This window comes from Rissa tridactyla, chromosome 6 (assembly GCF_028500815.1).
Source record: "Rissa tridactyla isolate bRisTri1 chromosome 6, bRisTri1.patW.cur.20221130, whole genome shotgun sequence".
In the NCBI taxonomy this organism is placed as follows: Eukaryota; Metazoa; Chordata; class Aves; order Charadriiformes; family Laridae; genus Rissa; species Rissa tridactyla.
The window spans coordinates 46,926,945-46,947,714 of record NC_071471.1 but is presented as its reverse complement, the minus strand read 5'-3'; positions in this window follow the sequence as shown (position 1 = coordinate 46,947,714).

Below are 20,770 nucleotides of genomic sequence, written 5' to 3'. Positions count from 1 at the left end.
TACCGCAGTGTGTGATTCATGGGTCACTGATACAGTCAAAAATAAAAACAAAAATTGATGTTTGCCTTTTTAAGATGACCTGAAAGCTAGAATTTTGGAACTCTGTTTTCTTTGGCTATTTCTTATGTTTTCTTTCACTTCATTGATGTTTCAGACAGAATGTTCGAATTGGGAATTCCTTACAGCACTGGAATTAGGAACTTCCATCAGTTCCTGAACTGTGAAGCCATATGCTCGGTCCCTTTTAAAGGCAGCTGTTACCTCAAATACATGAATTCTGGATTTGTTACCCCTTCCTATTACTCAAGCAAGGTTAAGAATGCTGCCATTAATGTTTTAGTGCCTCAGTTTATCCATCTGTAATAAGATACTAAAAGTTTCTGATTTAACAAGGATGTTGTCAGTTTTAATTCATTACTGTTTATAAAATATTTGTATCATCTTAAATGCAAGTAGCTAATCAGTGCTAAGTGTTAACAAGCATGAGCGCTCTGGAATGCTCTAGTACTGAACTCCAAGTATGAGCAATGCAGTCTTTTCATTACATGAATTTTGAAGGAAACAGTTTACCTGGAATTACAGCATGTTAAAATTTTTGAATGTTAGCAGAAAGACTAATTCCCTTGCAAACACAAAGTTTTGTTGTGACAGCATGAAGTTTTATACTCAGTCACAGGAGTAGAGCCTGAAAAGAATGCAAAGACATGGAAAGCCTGAAGGCTTAGATCTCACCTAGTGAAAAGATACAAGAGCTTAGTTATTCAGAATATGAGTAACTGCGTAGGGGATAGTGTAGCAGCCTTCACTTCAGCATCTACCTGATTTGAAGTTCCTTTGCACAGTAAGGCAGCGTGAAGGGGTCCTTAGGGATATATGAGAATCTGGCACTCCAGTACTTTCAGCAGATCTATCTTTTTGAGTGAAGTCATTTCATAACATAGAAAAGCAGTGTCTTTATTAAAAAAAAAAAAAGCTACATGATAAATGCACAAGTAATTAATATGGATACTTTTTCATTACTGTCATTGCTGCTGTGGCTTTTAACAGTTTTACCTGTGACAAGACACTTTAAACTATAATTTCATCATGATTTAGAAAATGCAAATCAATCAGCACTTAATTAAACTATTTTTATAAATTAAAAGTCATGTAGAAATAGAAATGTGATTCTATCCAGATGTGGAATGAACATGTAGTTTCAATGTATTTAGATAATTTCAGTTATGTCATGGTGAAATGGACTGTATTGGCATGGATGTGAAGAAAATTAGCTTTGCCCTGGACTCGGTGTGTGACTTAAACTATACTGGTTCAATGGATTGTTATGCCTGTTGCTCAGGATCCTATGACAATAACAGGAAGACTTTTTTCAAAGCAATTGCTTTGAAAATATCCTTCTGTCATCTGATCTGTGGCTCCTTTAAAAATGGATTGCATTGTCTTTTGGGCAGACCGTAGGTGTGTTCTGCAGATGCAATTTTTTAAAATGCTTCAGCTAATTATTTGTGTTATCATCAGCACAGAATTGGAATGCACAAATTAAGGCTCCCTACCACCCTGACTATTTCAGAGTTTATGGTCGGGTTTATCTTAGTTGTTTTTAAGTCCTGTAGAAACATCTTGGGAGTTTTGCTATTGATTTCTGTGACACACAAGCTGTGGCTGTGCAATCTTTTTTCTATTTCTTCAACTGCAAAATCTTCAATCTGGAACCTGTAGGAGGTTCTTGTTAGAATCTCGGTAGTAACATATCACCCTTATTAACGAGCTGTTCATAAATTATACTCCTAAAGGCATTTACATGTGAGCATACGTATCAATGTTCGGATGAGGATTTTCTTAGGTAGATTGCTGCCTATTCAGTGAATCAGGAGGCATACAAAAGCAGATAGACGCTGGAACAATAGACTATTTATATCCCTCTGATTCCAGCAGAGCTCTGTTAAATGATGTTTGTTTGTTTCTTTGTTCCTTTCTTCTCTATATAGCTCTTTAGTCTCTTGTTTGAATGAAGGTGTTTGGCTGTGTAATATTTTATTCTGTGAATTTCAGGTGATGGAAAATAGGGACTGGGTGGCTGGCTGGCAGTATTAGACAGTTTACAGCAGGTGGCACTATTTGGTGACTTTTGCTTAAAGCAGTGTTTATTATTTCAATACATATGAATATGTTGATATATGATCACTTTTATATTGGCTTTTTATGGAAACATTAAATAAGGTATGTAATCTGAAGAAGTATATACATAAGTGTCCTTTCTTCTAATGAATAGTAACAACTCTAGTGTACTTTCCTAAACAGATTAAATGTGGCTGTTAAAGGCTGTTCTGTGGTGTTAATAATGAATGAGACTTATTTTACTAATTTTTGGAGTGATGCTTGGACTAGGTATGATCGACTAGTGTGAAAAATTCTGGAGGAGTAATATTTAACTCCTGCGTAGTGAGGATTAAGTATTTTTAAAGGGCTTTTTTAACATGCAGCTCTATTTTAACGTCCTCTTTACATTTCTCATCATGTCATAAGAGGTAAAGAAAAACCTGGTGTTGTTTATGTGATACCTCTGTTTATGGTGGAAGGGAGATTTGTTGTTGCTTTGCTCTTCCAGTGTAGTAACTTACACAATAAATGCATGTTCCATTAAACACACTGATTAAATAAATGTGTCTTAGGTGCATGCACATATGCACACGTTTTTAAAGTCACAGTCTACTCTTGCAGTAGTTTTGCGGTGGGGAGACTTCTTCAAGCCACCTGACTAACATGGGTGTCATTAAAACCAGAATTCAGCTGATTAGTTTTATGCAAGCAAAATATAAATACCCTTCTCAGCTTATTTCATATTTAGTGTGACTGTTTAACAGCTGTAGCTAGCCTAAATGTGTCTGAAATGCTACAGATAAATTGTTTCTCTCTTTTGGAAAAAAACCAAAACCACAACAAAACCACAACAAAAAAACCCCCAAAAAATCAAAACCACAAATGGGGGTGGGGGAAGAGGGACGGGGGCGGGGGGAGAAAGAAGTTTGCCAGCAAGCACTGGTTTCTGCCACTGCTCCTTTCCCAATGTAACAGAGTTATTTTTAGCAGTGGAAAGTGCAAAACATGTTTAAGAGAAATAGGCTGGAAAATGCGACATGCATAACCCATCTTTGTGGGTGGATGAGGTTTCTCTATCAGGGTTGCTCTGTTCGGTCTCATTTGCATCCTCTTGCTGAGTGCCATGCTCTTTTGAATTACAGATGTGTTTTGTGGCTTAGAAACCCTATCCAAGCATATCTCGACATGACTGGAAAATATATTTAAATGATATAACATATAAGCTAGTGATGTTATTAAAATCAATTCTGGGAAAAAATAGTTCTCAATGTTTTGACTCAATATTTGTACTTTCTGTTTATCAAACTTCAACTAATAGCAGAGTTAGAGTGAGAAGGATGCATTTAACATGGTCTTAAAATAACTTTGTATTTTGCAGGAGCAGGAAACAAGCAAGTACTTCATGCTCATTTCTAAGGATGAACAGTGTATTTCTGAACAGAACAGAGAAGGGGGGACTAGAGACTTGTATTTTCTTCCTGCCTCTCAGTTCTGCCACTGGCCTCTTGGGGCGTTTTCATTTCTGTGTGTATTGCTTGCCTTAACCTTTAAGATGAGGATAGCAATTATGAACTTTTTGTTTAAGCACTTATACATGTTTGGATGAAAAGCATTGTGTAATGCTGTATTAATTCTCATATGTTTTGCTTCTGCCATCTGCTTGTTTGCTGCTCTCCTTATTCAAACAGAAGGACCCATGCTACACCCTTAATTTTTTCCATCTTCTTTTCAGTGTGTTCAAAATTGAGAGCTTGGATAATGTCGATTAATTGGTGATTTGGTAAATTAACATTATGTGGAAGAAAATAGCTTCTCTGAGGACTACATATTTACTAGTGGTCTGAAGACTGGAGAACACAGGGAAGGCCTCTACTTCTCCAGTCACATAGTAGAAAGTTGAGAGGAAAAATTCTTTCATGTATATGGGAATCTGCAGTTCTTATGGTCTTCTGGCCAGAAAGGGAGAGTTTGCCTCTTGCAAATACAGATGTTTCCATCACCAAATTACTGATCCACACCCCAATCAGTTTGCCTGGGGGCCAGCTCGATGGGTATTCTTACCAGGTAGAAAATGGAGTCCTTGCTTAGGTGAGACAGTGGCAGTCTTTCTTTCTGTATCCAATCTTATGGTCACTATGATTCCTTTAGTTAATTTTTTTTCTCCTCTAAGATTTCTTGAATTAAATATGCTTGAGCTCAGTAACCTTAATATAATTGAACACAATAGTAAACTATTAAGTGTTTCCAGTCCTGTCACATCACTATCAGATGTCTTGTATAGAATATAATGCTGAAACAAAGATTTATTTTTTTTCTTCTATACTTCTTTATTTGCATACAGCTTTCCTTTTTTTTAATCTTTTTTTTGGGGGATGACAGAAAGGGTGGTAGTCTATTTGTCTACTGCAAAAGAGAATCAATACATATTTAGGGTATCTTCTCAAAAACAAAAATGGTATGGTGTCATCTTAATCTCAGCTAACTCTCAAGGGGATGGGAATTTTGTTGTGAAACTTATCAAACGCCAATTTTACTTTTCCTTGACACAGTTCACAAATAGGAAGGTGACACTGAGCTTTGCTTTCCTTGATCAGCAATATAGATGGTTTACCATAATGGTATTTAAAAAACAACCAACAAAACTACATACATATATACACATGTATATGTGTGTGTATATACACAATATATATGTATATACAATATATACATAGTATATGTATGCAAAAAGCTTATCTGTTTGAAGTATTTGCTCAGGCTGTCTTTTTTCCCTGCTGGGTGAATGCAGGGATTCATAAAGATTTCTTTGATAGTTAAAATAAGCTCCAAAATTCACACCACACTCTACCAAGAAGCCTGTTGCTATTTTGCTCTTTAGATCTGATAGATGTCAAACTAGAATATAAACAGACATAGAAAATGTAAAGTATGTCACATTTCCGTAAACCATTGGTTCATATCCTATATCACCACACTGGTGTTAGCAGCTAAGACAAAAACATAACCTGGTGTCATGGTTTCAGCTGGGATAAAATTAACTTTCTTACTAGCAGCTGGTATAGTGCTATGTTTTGGATTTGGTCTAAAAGTGATGATAGCGCACTGATGTTTTTGTCTGTTGCTAAGCAGTCAAGGCATTTTCTGCTCCTTATACCACCTCACCAGCAAGTAGGCTGGGAGTGCACAAGAAGTTGGGAGTACACACAGCCAGGACAGCTGAACCCACTGACCAAAGGGCTATTCCATACCATATGACATCATGCTCAGTACCTAAAGGAAGGGGGGGAAATTTGGAGTGATGGTGTTTGTCTTCCTAAGTAACTGTAAAAGAGCCTTACTTTCCTGGAGATGGTTGAACACCTGCCTACTGATAAGGAGCAGTGAATGAAATCCTTGGTTTGCTTTGCCTTGTGTGTGTGGCTTTTGTTTTACTTATTAAACTGTCTTTATCTCAACCCACAAGTTTTCTCATTTTTTTTGATTCTCTCCCCCATCCCAACTCAGGGGAGCAAGTGACTGGCTGCGTGGTCATAGCTACCGGCTGGGGTCAAACCACAACACCTGGTTTTGTGTGTGTTGGGTTCTTCATTGGTTGTACCACAAGATAAGCAGGCTGGTATTAGCGCTGAGGGTAGGCAACTTACCATATTAGAGAAGAAATGTGTAAGATTCTCCAGTAGATACAACATTGAATTAATAATAATAGTAGCCAACATTAGAAGCTTTTTTCTTTTCTTTTTTTCTTTTTTTTTCTGGAAGTCTCATCTTTGGAACTAGGAATAAGAATGGAGTATAATTGTTTATTGGAAATGTTGGAAGCTACCACTCTCACTGGAGATGTTTCATAAATAGTTCTTGTCCTTAAAAAGGACTCAAGAAAAAACATCTATTTTATTGACTTTTTAGTTTGTGTGACACCTTGGAGCCCAGTTTGCCTATTAACTAATGGAAGAACTGCATTGCACGCGTACACTATTACATATAAAGTCTTACACAGTCATGTAAACTCAATCTGTTATATTTCTGTAAGTGCAACTTTTAGTACAGAACTGTTGAAAGCATTAGATTTTGATTCCAGGGTCTGTAGAGAAAGGAGAAATAATCTAAACTTCTTGGTTTTGTGTACAGAAGAATTACAATTACTTGAACCTTAATTATTTCAAACTTTGTTTACAAAACACCCGTTAACTGTGCTGTAACAATCCTTGAGTACCTGAAATCCTGATTATCTAAACGTGTTCATTGGTCCCAATGACTTTGAGATAATCAAGGTTGTAACCTTCATGCAAATTGGACACCTAGTATTTGGGATAACTTCTTGTGATATCTCAAGGTCTGAGTCATAGAAAACGCGTTTAAGGTGTTGAAAGAGGTTATGACAATGAACATATATAGCACTGATTAGCAAGACTGTGGTTTTTAAATGTGGAAGTTGACAAAGCTATCTGAAAAGGTGAGGGTCTCTGGAGGAAGGGCCTCAGTGTGTTTTCCAGGCTGACTAGGTACCATTATCAGCTGTTGACATTCATGGAGAAGTGATGTTTTTGTTACCTTTCCATTAAGTAGTCTTGTCCAGACACTGCCTTGTATTTAGTGCAGTTAGATGAAAACCAGAAGAGAAATATCAGCAAGGAAGGGGGGGGGGGGGGGAAACATCAAACAAAACCCAAACCTTGGAGTTTATATGTATGTATTTAAATTCACACCATACCTCTTGTTCTAATATGCAGAATGTCTCTTTTTTAAAGTGTTTTGTTTTATCAGCTTTAGACGTCTTGATGTACATCCTTGCCTGTTTCTCAGGGACAGATGTTTAGATCTTACTGCCAAGTTAGTGTCTCCAGTTGGGTACTCAGAGATGCTCATAAAAGCATAGGCTATGTAACATTGACATAATACTGCATTGCTCACTGCCCCATATTCTGTTTCCTATTTTCACAGCTTTTATGAGAAAATATGAATGATTAACGTGCAAAAGGATATGCACAAGGCAAAAGACATGGCAGACGCTCATTATCTTAGAGCCATTTGTAAAGTGACTGCTTTGAGGTGGTTTACAGTTTACATAGTGTTGCGAATATTGGTATGAATTTCTCTTTGCTTCTCCAGGTGCTAGTTTCCAGAGACAAATATAACCTCCAATTCCCAGCACACTGATCTGTCTAAACACAATTTGACATGCGTTGCTATTAGCTTAGCACCTTATCAAATAATGTGCCCTGATAGAGATAAAAGGTTTTACAACCTTGCCGCCTTTGTTTCTGTGTGCGTTCACCCACAGAGACAGCTCTGCAGCAGCTAATAATTAACACAAAAGACAAAGACAAATCTATATGGCTCAGTGTTGGAGGCTCCAACGTGCATGTTAAGCAGTCAGGGAAGTGAAATCTACAGCAAGAGGGTCTAAAATGGGATCTTCAAACGAGGCTTTAAAATGAATTGAAGTTGGGCTTTGTAAAGTCTCGTTTTTACATGATGGAGCAGATGTCAAACCGTTGTCTGGAAATCAGCACAGTTCTGTGTGTCAGAGCACTTACTCAAATCTTCAGAGAAGCTCTTGCTGCTTTGTTAGCAGTAACCCTGTGTCGCTTTGCATGCCAAGTGTAAGCAAAGTATCTGAGAAAGGAATTAACTGTGCTGAAAAAAATCAACCAGGGAGACGATATAAAATATTCACTGAACTGAAGCCTTCCTTTCTTCCTTCCTAACTTATTTAAATTTTGTGTCTTTATAGGTGTACACAGTTTTAAGTAGTAGCTTGGGGGACTAAGCCCAAGGCCATGCTGGCTTTCTCTGACTATTTGATTTCCATTAACACTTCAGAGGACAGTGAGGGCCGCTCTCATTGCTTTCTTGATTCATCCAGCATCTTTAACCTACCTAGCATTGAAACGTGACTCCAGCCAAATACTCCAAAATGGGAGTTGTTCTGGCACATATGGCTAGGTGATCCAGCATTATACAGGACTGTGAAGCCATTTAGACCCCCCTCTCCTCCCTCCAAAAGCTAGTCAAGTTCTTCAAAAGTAAGAATCTTACTTTTAGACTGCTAAGGCACTATTTTATTGTCTGAATAAATCTACAGTCCCTGTTAATTGAGAACAGCGAGTTTTAAAAATTGGGTCAAAATTCTAGTTACATGTTTACATGTTCTATTTTTCATCTAAATCAATTAAAGCTAGACTTTTAGAGACTTTTGACAACCTAAGTACAAATAGATGCCTCGGGGGATTTTCAGAATTATGTCTTGCAGGTACTTTTAAAACTCACTAGCAGTCTATCTATGTTTTAAAGCCTATGAATGTCTCTCCACAGTCTGCATCTGGTTTCCTCTGAAAATTTTCTTGAGTATGAATTCAGTCATGTTATTCTTCTTCCAATTTTTAAATGTGGCCTCATATTAAAAAAAAGTGATCCTTAATAGAGTTCAAAGTTGTCCATAACACTGAAGTGAAAGTTTTAAGAGACATGAGAAACACTGAAAAATGTGACAGATTTCTAACAAAATGAATAGAATATACCTCAGTTCATTATCATTTGTATTGATACACTGACTTTTAATGTATCACCCTATTAAAATAATGAAATGAAGCTGGAAGATCTGAATGACTTAAAAGCTCCAAATACCCATGGAGACAGTAGGTAGAGTAAGCTAGAGAGCAAATGGTGATACTTTGAGGTCATCTATAGAATGGACGTTTCACTTTGAAACATTATGGTGTCACACTGATCCCAATATCCATGTCAGATTTGTATAATTATAATTTGGCTAAAATTTTTAAAAGGAGCCTAAGGAATTTTGATATCCAATTCCCACAGAGTTTCAGTGAGATTTTGTATTTGTTTGGAAGTCTTTCCTATTGGTTGGTATTTTTTCCTTGAAGTTTTTCTTCAATGCATCTCTCAATCTTGCTAAGATAAATTTGCATGCTGTCAGTCTTTTCCCTGACATAACTTTCCAAAGGGGTATTTTCTGCCTGACATTTAGTGTCTCATGTCTTGTGGAGCTGATTAGAGACGTCTCATGTTATGGTCTGACTTCACTGGCAGTGGTGACAATTGGTTTTAATTCCACGAACCATCACACTTTCAAGCACATTCTGTGTGCTGTAGGAAGTGCAGGCCAAAAACCTAGTCTTCTCTGTGGGTCTGCCAAATGTGCAATGGGAGCAGATTGTGCTATTGCTTATGGCCTGATTAAATCTTTGATTTTTGTTGTGTGTGTTATGTGATAGCCTTAGTAGTAGTGCAAATCTGCCAAGCCTTATAAAATCACCATCCCACCAAGGGTAGTAGTCTGTGTTTATCAGCGGGACAAGAAAAAAAAGCTGAAAAAACGCTTCTCATCAAGTTCTTCATACCTTCTGAAATAAAATTGTTTGCCTCCTCAGTTTGCTTTCTAAACCACAGAATGAAATTCAAAAGATTACCCAGCTACCAGAACCTACAATTAGTCTTGCCTGAGTTGAAAAGAAAAATGGTAGAAGACCATATGGTCATGAGTAGCTGCTTTCCTTATGATGTCTGTGACTTGTGCATTCAGCAGCTGTTTCTTCTCAAGCACTAAACTTGTTGGAGTGGCCTTCTCTAGTTTTTGAAACAAATTTGAGTTTCATCCTCCCAGGATCTGTGTATTTTTCTCCTGGCTTTCATTGTTGGTCACCCTTCCTCTTCTGCTTTTTTAGTCTCTGGAAGGGATGAATTCTTATCCAGTGCTTTGCTCTCATTCTGCTTCCTGGAAACATTTCTCCCCTGTTCTCTACTAGCTATACTTTCTTTCAGTTTCTTTGTCATGCTTTTTGTGATGCAATACTCCAATTATTCCTGTAGATTCATTAGTAAGTCTCTATCCAGTGACGTCCAAAACCAAAGAGCAAATAATAGGAACTAAGGTGCAGCACAGAAAGCTGTCTTATGGTTCTATAATTGCAATGAAAAGCAACACTGAGAAGAAGCTGCAAAGGCTTCTTGGAGAAAATCTCATAACAAATGCAGGACCCCAGGGACAGATTTAGGCAAGGCAGTTACTTCACGATGTGGGGGTGAAGCTTGCACTAGGATTTTGTGACAGAAGATCTAGTTATAAAAGGCAAAATGATCTTAATAGGGAAAGCCCTAAGCAGAACATCCCAGATTTTACAACCTCTTTCCATAGGCTGATGATGTCTGTCTGTCTGGCAGCATCAAGGGAGCTTGTTTTACCTTCATGAAATTGTGCTGCTCGTTGTTGCCTTTAGGTAAAAATTGTAAAGACGACAGTGTAGGCACGAGTGAAAGCAGTACTGTGATTTTTGGAAGTGGAGATGAAGCTAAGTGGTCAAACAAAGGCGTATATCCCCTGAAATATTGCTATCAGTATTGATCTTCGTATCGATGACACTTCAAACAAGAAAATGTTGGCTTGGTGGTGTCTGGTATGTTATCAGTTAGTGAACTATCAAATCACATGGCATAAAGATAGAAGTTATTTCTATATTCCTGACCCTGTCAGTACACACCCAAGCAAATAACCACCTAAGATGCTGTCAGTAAAGCAACTTGGTTTTCAGTATATGTAGGATAAAGGGGCAGAGTAAGTCTTTCCAGAGCTTGATTCTGCTCACTTTGAAGTCCGCTGGTAAAGTATTCTTATTAATGTTTTTGTTGAGAATTTGTGAAGGTCTGTTGGTGTATTATTTAACAAAAAAATAGTGTCATGGTCCAATGTAACAATGTGAGAGGGAAGGATGATCCTCTCATAAGACTGAGGTATAAAGCAGTCTGTGCTCCTGTTGTTCAAGCATGTTGGTAATACAGGGTAAGGGAAGAGGCTGGAAAACGGGAAGAGACCTGACAGGAAACTGGAGACAGTAAGAGCCACCCTGTGAGGTGGTGAGACAATCTGCTTCCAGGACCAAGAGGGATTGATGAATCTGCCCCAGGAGCACACATGGGGAAGATAGTAATGTACTACTTTTACTCTGTACTGAACATAGACCTGTTACTTTTCTAGAGCATGTTCTGATATTGATGAATACAACATTTCTGAAATGATGGGGGAGATAAATCTGTACCTGTATGTCCTACTGACAAAAAGAGGTGGAAGAATTAGGTGGACAAGATCTCATTGGTCTGATCCTGAATGCTGTAAGAGAAGTGTCAGGCTGGGCTGATAACAGGCTACTGCCCTACACCTTCTCTATCTAATTTTCTTAGTGTTTTACTTCAACAACCACTAAAGTTTTCCAAATTTTACAAGCACTGAATAGAGACAAAGTGTCTGGAGCTTGAACTGCTATTATTTTCAGTCAGTTACTTTATTTGCAAGAAGAAAGCTTATAGACTAACATCTATTTTTTAATAATTTCATTAATATTCATTATAAAGAACATTAAACATCTAAAATAATTTTTTATTAATATGATATATTTGTGTGTTAATATTTTCTTTCCTATTAGCTGGTGACAAACTGTGAGATTTACCATTTGTGCCATGACCAACCTGAGAACCTCCTCATCTTTCTTCCTGATTTACAGCTCAGAAAAAGAGGACAGATTAGTCACTGAGTTATGATTTATCCTCTGACTGACCCTGCTCTAGCAACTTAGCTTTGTGTCAAGGCTTTTTATTTTGTATGTGAACCTTTTTGGGAAGGCTATTAGCAAGGTGTAGCATCACATTCTTATAACTCAAGCAGTTCATATAGTCGCACACTGCAGAGCAAGCTGTGCATTGGAGGCACTTGGTCCTGAGAAGAAGATTAATAAGATTAATTACAATTTTTTTTTTGCATTGTAACAACTTAGAACTTCTGTTCAAGTACCGGAACCCTGTTGTGCTAGGCACTGTACATGTTGAGTAAAAGAATAACTCTGGCATCTGATTATACACTGAGGCCATAGATGAGTGCAAGAGCTAGAAGAAAAATGCAAGATAATACAGAATTGATAATGGCTAGTGTAATAGCAATGGTTAAAGAATGCACGTTGCCTGAAGAGTACTAAGAACAGAAATAGAGCTTCGTTACCTGGGAAGCTGCAAAAGGAAATCTGAAGCAACGGTAGAATCTTTTTATTGCTGTCTCTCATGGGAAGTAGAGGTGAGGACAGATACAGAGGAACATCGTGTATCTTTTGACATCAAGGCCATCTTGGCCAACAGCCAGAGCGAACACGTATGGGGCTGTGTCCTAAACTGGTCAGGTTCTTCAGGGACCTGAAAGCATATGCCTGGAGGATTATGTGGTTTTCTTACTCTGGAAAACCAAGGGAGGAAATCACATACACTATAGCTTTCTTCCTTGTTTAGCACTCTTATTTGTTTTGGGTGTTTTCATGGTTTTTATCTAGTGAGCTTTATGGTGGATGCCCAGTGGTATTTTGAGCATCAAGCTTTTTGCCGTGTTAAAACTAACTGTATTCATCCAGTATGGAAGCAGAGGTGAAATAATAAGAACTAATGGTAACTCTAACCCGGATGTTCCTGTTAAGTTTTAAAAACTATAATGTTGAAAAAGAAAGCTTTTAATTAAATTATGAAAGGCATGATCTCAGTGCAATTTCAGATCAAGTTAACTCATTCCTATGAGTGCCTCTCTCTTTAGTGTCTTGGAGTTTCACAGACATAGTGTTGTGACCATTTACATAATTATCTAAATGGGCAAGTCTTTGTCATCCATCCTACTTTTTCCCTCGGGACCTCTTGATTCTTTTTCTGCAATCTTTTGAAGTCCAGACCACGATTTCTGGGGTGTAGGTATTGGCTTGATTAACTTCAAAGAGACACACCACTGACTATCACATTAGCTTGTCAGTTGGCCTCCAGCAGACACTGTGATTGTGAATGGAATTGAGTAGCTTTACTGTAGGTATCTTTTTTTTTTTTTTCTTCCCAGAGCAATGGAAAAATAATTAAAGATGAAGGTTAAACAATGTAATTCAAGTATATGTTTATTTGCTAGCTTATAGCTGTATCTGCTGTAGCTTTAAATGGAGAGAGGTATGGGATGCCAAAATATTTTTAATGTCTGTTATTCACTGTTTTGCTGCCCCAAGAAGAATCCAGAAGAATGTGGAGACGTGGCAGAATTCTAACCCAATCCTTTTCCCAGGACTTTGAAATAGCATAAGATGTAGAATGTTTTTCGGGGTACATTTTTTTTTTTGTTAAATTAAAAATTGACTGGCATGTAAAACAACTCTTTGTGCCCCTGTTTTCCATACAGTACTAAAGATCCAAAGGTCAATGTAACATTTTTTTATGTTGATAAAACTATGAATTGTGTGTCATGTATAATCGTTTGTATAAACTGCATCCTGTTAATGTCAGTTATGTGATGCAATTATATTTCTTGCTGTACTAGTTTCCCTACCTTATTTTTCTAATAAGAGATCTAAAGATATCATCTGGCCATGGTAGTAGATTACCAGAACTATTTAATCATGAAGAGATATTTGTGGGATGTGAAAAAATGTCTTGACATTTTGATAAAGATAGCTGAGGATTTTTAGGGAAGGAGGGAGACATTTTCTTGATAGAGCCTGTCTCAGTATGTTGTTTGTGATGATATGGCTGCATCTTATTTTTCCTAATAACCTCCTTTTCTGCCTTTAATTTCTGTATGCAAATGACAGATAACCAAATATAAGCTCACTTAAACATGATGAGATTGAAAGTTAAGTATGTGCAGACTGTGAGAAAAGTTTGTTTTCCTGAGATACAAAGCAGAGTTATAGTGGGCACCACTGGAATTTAGATATTCTTCTTACTGTGATTTACATAAAGACAATATGAGAAAGCTTATCTAGAGCTCCAAGAAACTGCATATATACAGTGTATAGGAGATAGTGTGTTCATGTTGATGGTAAATACAGAAGCATTTAGACGAATTACCTATGTCAGACGAGAGACCATCCACAGGTCTTGTCAGAAGATTAGTTTCTTAACAATTAGAAATAAATGGAATCCGAGTTATTTAGTTATAATAGGTTACAGATTATCTAATGATAACGAACAAATTAGTCTGAATTTTTATAGGTGACTATTTTAGCTATTTTGGTGATACAGATATCCCATGACTGCATCTCTTGTCAGCCCTCTTACTCATTTGATGTATCTCAGTTCTCTTAGAAACACTGTCTCTTACAGTGCAGTTCAATGCAGTGCAATCTCATATAGTCTTCTGTACAAATAAGACTGTACATATGCAAGAAAACTCTGTAACTGACGTATGTAATGAAAGGAGAAATGAGGAATTAAGAATTCAGTTCAATGGAAGCACTTGCATGTCTCACTCCAGAAACCAGGGCTAACCATAAACTGCTCCAATTAATACTGAATACTAAATATTATTTGATTATAATTCAGAAAACTTTTTTGGTAGGCCACAGCAGGGTGACTTGATTTAAATCACCAATTTTAATCATGATTTAAGTCAGCAGGCAGGAAACTTGTATTTAAATAATTAATTTTAATTGGTATTTAATTATTTTCCTAAAGAAATTTTGTTCTATTGGTGGGTATAAACAATTAAAACACACTGATTTGCAACCAGATATAATCTTATGGTAATAATTGGTAGTATTTTCTGCTAACAAGGAAGGTATATTAAAAATATATGTATGTAAGTAATTATTTCACTTAGCATACATTTATTCATATTATTAATTTTTGTATTTTATGATACTAGAGAATGATGAATGAATGATGTGTGTGTTGACTGCTTTGAGGATACTTTGTTACCTAGGATTTTTTCAAGAAGCATGCTTTGCTTCTTGAAATGAAAATTAAATGATTCAGTAAGTTACTTAAGGATAAAAATCTGTAATGAGAAGGATACGTAATTTTAAAAAGTACATTAAGAAGTGTGACTTGTATTTTTCAATAGAGTCACTGAACAAAAGAGGTATTAGCTGTAGTGAATTACCTAACCTCAGCACACACTGAATTTTCAAAAGTTTTCAGATACTTAAATGACACACAATTTCATTTTAGTTAAGCATTGTCTACCCAGTTTAAAAATGGATTTGGGCATTCAAATCCATTTTTAGATATCCAAACCACTTTGAATGTCTTTCTCCATGTCTTTCAGAATTTTAGAGTTTGCAGATTTCGTAGTCTTCTGCACCTTTCTTATTCACAGATAGGAAGAGAACACTACCTCTCCACTTTCATCTTATAGTTGGGCTTCTCAATAATGAATTTGTCCTAGTGAAGAACATATTAATGCCATTTTTAGTAGATTCAGATGTTAAGAATAAATATTAGTTAAAGTAAAAATGGGGCTTACATATGTCGGGTAAGGAAGGTTAAAAATGATTTAACCTTCCTTATGAGAGAAAAATAAAAATCAGAGACACCAGGAAAACTTAGGTTTTCAGAAGGACAAAGCAAAGGAAACCAAAGGTTTCTTCAATACAGCTCTGTTTCTCATGGCAGTGGCTAAAAGGACGTAATAAAAAAGGTTCTAAGGAGCCATCACACCATATTATAGCAGTGACCTATGAAATAAAGACTCCTATTTGGAAGTGACAGAGTTGCATCTAGGAAGTCATCATGGACAGTTTGGTTAAAATAAATAAATACATGCTTTGCAGAAAATATTGTGATTGTGATTTAATGAGTGAAGAATACACTCTCTGTGAAGTCTGTAATTATGTATTTATCTCATCTGCAATTAAAGAAATTTCAAAATATGTATAATGTACTGTATAAAGCTTTAAAGAAAAAGGCCCTATGCTTATTTAATAGTGTTAGATTAGCAACCACTAAAGCAAGGAAATGAGTTAGATCTTAAAATCATTTTTTACTGTAGCTCAAACCTTTGAAGAAAAGCAATGGGAGAATCTGTGTTACAGGCAGATGTGCTGCTTTAGGTTGCATGTGGAGCTGTGATGTCTGTGCTGAAATGCTTCCTTTTAAGCTTTCTAGATGGCATCAGAAGAAATAATTTCTTATTGAGTTTGACTTGCTAACAGAACAATAATTGAATGCATTCTAGACATTGAGATGTGCTAGGTTCTAGAGAGGGTCCCACTGAGATGGCAGTAAGTTTACGGGAGTTGTGTGTTTCCTCTCCGGTGATTCACTCTGGGAGAAGTTCCCCCTGTGAGCACCCAGGAGGGAGGGTTTGCAGCAGGGCTTATTGCCATAAAATCATAGAATTGTCTAGGTTGGAAAGGACGTTTCAGATCGAGTCCAACCACCAACTTAACGCTGACAAAAACTATCACTAAATCATATTGCTAAGCACCACACCTTTTAAATACCTCCAGGGATGATGATTCCACCACTTCCCTGGGCAGCCTGTTCCAATGCTTCATAACCTTTTCAGTGTAAAAATGTTTCCTAATATCTAATCTAAACCTCCCCTGGAGCAACTTGAGGCCCTTTCCTCTTGTCTTATCACTTCGTACTTGGGAGATGAGACCAACCCCCACCTGGTTACAACCTCTTTTCAGGTAGTTGTAGAGAGTGATAAGGTCTCCTCTCAGCTTCCTTTTCTCCAGGCTAAGAAACCCCAGCTCCCTAAGCTGCTCCTCATAAGACTTGTTCTCCAGAACCCTCACCAGCTTCGTTGCTCTTCTCTGGACTCGCTCTAGAATATCAATGTCTTTCTGGTAGCATGGGGCCCAAAACGGACATGGTACCTGAGATGGGACCTCACCAGTGCCAAGTACAGGGGGATGATCACTTCCCTAGTCCTGCCATCATCCATAATGTCTGTGTCTTCCGTCTCATGATCACCTTGTTTCTCTGCAGTCTTTGCTGGCTGAAAGGAAGTGGATCCATGACACATCTAACCCTTAAAGTATCCTTCCTGCTACACAATTCAAATGACCTCTCCCTAACTCAGTTGTATACCCGTGTTAACCACAGAACAGGACTGCCTGGGGTTTTTGAGCAAAGCTGTGCAGCTTTACAATAAGGAATCTCTCTTCAGGTTGGTGGGATTTACCATTGCAATAGGAAGAGTACCTTTTTCCTGTAGTAATGCACTTGAGGGGGGGAATGGGGGGAAATAAAATATTTTCTTCCTTCCCTGTAAAGACAGCTTCATGAGAAGCCTGTCCAGCTGGTGCTGATTTGAACAGCCCTGTGATGCAGGGAGAAAGGCAGATCTGCATTCTCTGCAGTAAGACCCTGGGAATGATCTTGACTGTCATGTCAGATGAAAATTCATGAGTCTATGCTGTCACCATGTGAGGCAGCATAATAGAATATGGTCTCATTCGTATAAATTTCTGTTTTCTTCCCCTGCCACTTGTCTTTTTAGCTATTAAACAGGGTTAAGGGCCCTCTTGTCACAGTTATTAATACATAGAATCTACATCAAGGAGGCTTTTGCCCTTCTATTCCATGGGAAGTTTCTCTCAATGCTAGAATTAGAAGTGAAGATGAAAGCTTGGGGGGGGAAAAAAAAGGAGACTGAGAAAAGGGTAGATATTCAGCAGATCTCTTTCAGGAAAGAAAACTGAAGGGAGATTATACATGTAATCGGATAGTTTAGAGACACTTCTCTTTCCTGCTGATTTAAAAGAGGGGAAACTAGATCTAAACAATAGATCTCTGCCCTCACCATGCAGCATGTTAGAACAGGCTACAGCCTAAATCTTTATCAAAAAATCTTGAATGTTAGGGGCTTGTTGTTGTTGATTTCAGCAGCTAAATGATTCCGGTTACTACAGGGATTTACTCTTTAGGTTTCTAGCTCAAGGAACTGAACTTTCCCTTCAGGAGGATTACCACTAGCTCCTATAGACCTAATCAACATAAACCTTCAGCCCAGCAGGCAGGTGTCACAGTAGTAGTTCGCTTACAAGGTAAGTATGTACAAGATGTGAGAAGTTCAGAATTAGTAATGCAAGTCTTCTGTCATTTTTATCATTGGACCCTGCAGGGAGGATCTGATTAAATGGATATTCAACTCTTTGCATTAATGTGCACCCAATTTTAATTTGCATATAATTAACAGCACAAAAAGTATAATTTTATTATTTGCTGTTGGAAAGCAGATCTCTGGTAGCAAGGAGCTACATGCAGTTGCTGAAGTGGGATATAGATGACGTTATCTCGTACCTCTTCTTTCTTTCTTTTTCTGTTTCCTGCAGCATATTAATTTCAATATCTAGTATGTTTGGTATAAAATGCAATATCCACGTTGTTTCCTAAACTAAGTTGATTCATGTGCTGCTTTGTCTTGTAGGTCCTGTATGTAAAAATAATAACCTTGTAGACCTAGCAATCTCCAAATGCCCTGCATAGTTTTACTGAGACACATGTTAGGAGGTAAGACACGTGGTATAAATCTCAGCCTAGGGATCTGATTTGGATTTCAGAGGGTCTTAGTTCCATCTGCATCTTCTGATATCCACCTGGGAAGTAACGGAGAAAATCGGTTCACCTCTCTGCACCTCTGTTTCCCCTCTCAGTGTTGCCTACCTGGTCGATTAAGACTCTCTGGACCGGGATTAGAATAAGAAAGAATAACCCTGCTTGCATATTCACTTGGTGGGTCTATGGCTCTTGTTGAGCATAAATTGCCTCTGTAATAATTGAAAATAAAGTTCCATACGAAAAGGTTTTTTTAAATGTATTAATAAGTTGTATTTGAATCTACATATTAAATATACAATTATTGGATTTTCTTTTTTATTCTAAACAAGAATTGCCATCTCCTAGGATGAAATCTTGAACTTGTGTATTTCAGTAACATCCTGAACTACATCACTGGTATGGTGAGACTGCTGTTGGCAAACTACTAGTTTTCAGTGTTTACCCTTCTCAATCTCTTAACTGCTGCTTGCTGGAAGGTTAGTGGCTGTATCCAAAAGATTATCCTGTATTCTTTTTCTACAACATATGCTACTGTGGGTGTACTGGATAAAACAGATTTTTATTTCTATCTAGTATGGCAGTTCTCGTAATCTCATATTAACAGATGCAGGTCCTGCTACCTGCTGACTCATGAGCATGACCTTTCTGCTCAAAAATCATGCCCCAGTAATACATACCATCAAGACTTCTTAAATGGACAGCTATAGTAGTGCTGTAGAGTATTGTATACTCTGCTCTTCCAGCAGTCTTAAATCTGTAACAGCACTAGAAATGCTGTATTTCATTAGATTGTACCATTTCATTACAGTAATGTAAAACCAGTTAGTAGAGGCTTATATGCTGATTACATGTGAAAAGCAGCACATCATGTACGTACGTCAAACCAACATATAAACCAATACATAACACTGGTTCATACAGTTAGAAGTGTTAGGAATCTGTTAACAGATCTGACATATTATTGTGAAACTGTACTAGAAAATTAAGTTAATATGAATTACAAAACTCTTCCACCAAAGTTTATTGGAAATGATTTACACCAGAAGATAGAGTTAGTCAAAGGTTTACATGTTGAACGACATCTCTACCTGGATTTGGAGAAATGCAGTACAAAAAGTATCTTCCTATTAGATTGCATTGCAGTAGACCGTCATTTGGAGAGTGCAATAATCACATGAATACATGTAATAAATGCTAATTTCTAGACTACATAGCTTTCAGATAAAGCTTACGCTTTTTTTTCTTAATCCGTAGTTTGAACAGTGCTCATGGATGTGCATTTCCCTGGCATTCACTTTAAAGTTGTAGGTAAGGGAATAGATGTTAGTCCAGTAATTAGCAGTTATAAGAGCATTCGGAGTCTGGAATTGGGTCGTTTGATATCTTCTCTGTTGACTCTGTATCAGAATACAAGTACATAATGTTTCTTTACTTAGCTCCAATATTTTTTGACTATTTCCCTGATACAAACCATCAGCCATATGAATGCTGTACGATGAGATTTGGGTGCTTATAGCTGGCAAAACTTAAGTTTTGCAATGTATCGGAGGCTGAAAAGCCTTAACACACATCCAATTTGTAGTTAGAGTTAGACTAAAGAAGTTCTTTGAAGGGCTCAGAGGGTAGTTTAGCAGCTGTTGCTTTTATAATTGTAGCAGGAGGCTGAAGCAATTATGGCACTGTGGCGTGAAACTCTGTTCTAGTCTGGTTGCATTGATTATTTTCAGAAACATCTGTAACACTATGCAGAATTTTGTTTTAACCTATTGAGGCAATTGAAATCTTAATTTGAGCTGTCTCTTCCTGATTTGGATACCTAGCACATCTTTCATTCACTAGGATATAGTCTTTGTATCCTGTTTAGTGTATCTTTCCTTGGGCCTGTGTGTGCCAGGAGAAAAGTTTCTGCCTTTTGTGCATTCTATAAGCAGCAGCAGATCGCTGCTGGAAAGGAATTACAGTAATTGAGACTAGTGTGGTCACAAACGGTTAACTCTGTGGGAGAGGTGTTAGGGCTAAATGATGTTATAATGGCATTTCTCCTCAAATAAATGATACCAGCATAAGAAAATTTAGAAGTCGGTTTCCAAATGACCAAGAAATGGAAGTAAGCAAGTTATAAATTAACATGTTCGTTCTCTTAGCAACAATCTGACTGCGTCACGTGCAGCCCATGGGGCTTCATCAGTGAGCAATAGGGATGAATTGACATAGGGGAAGCAAGTTTCAAGTTTATTGAGAAGTGACACAATGGGCATAAGCTGAATTTAGGATTTTCTTTTTCATTGGAAGAATGCCAAACACCAGTATATGTTAGGGGCGGACATGCTGGGAAGCAGCTCTGAGGAGAAGGACC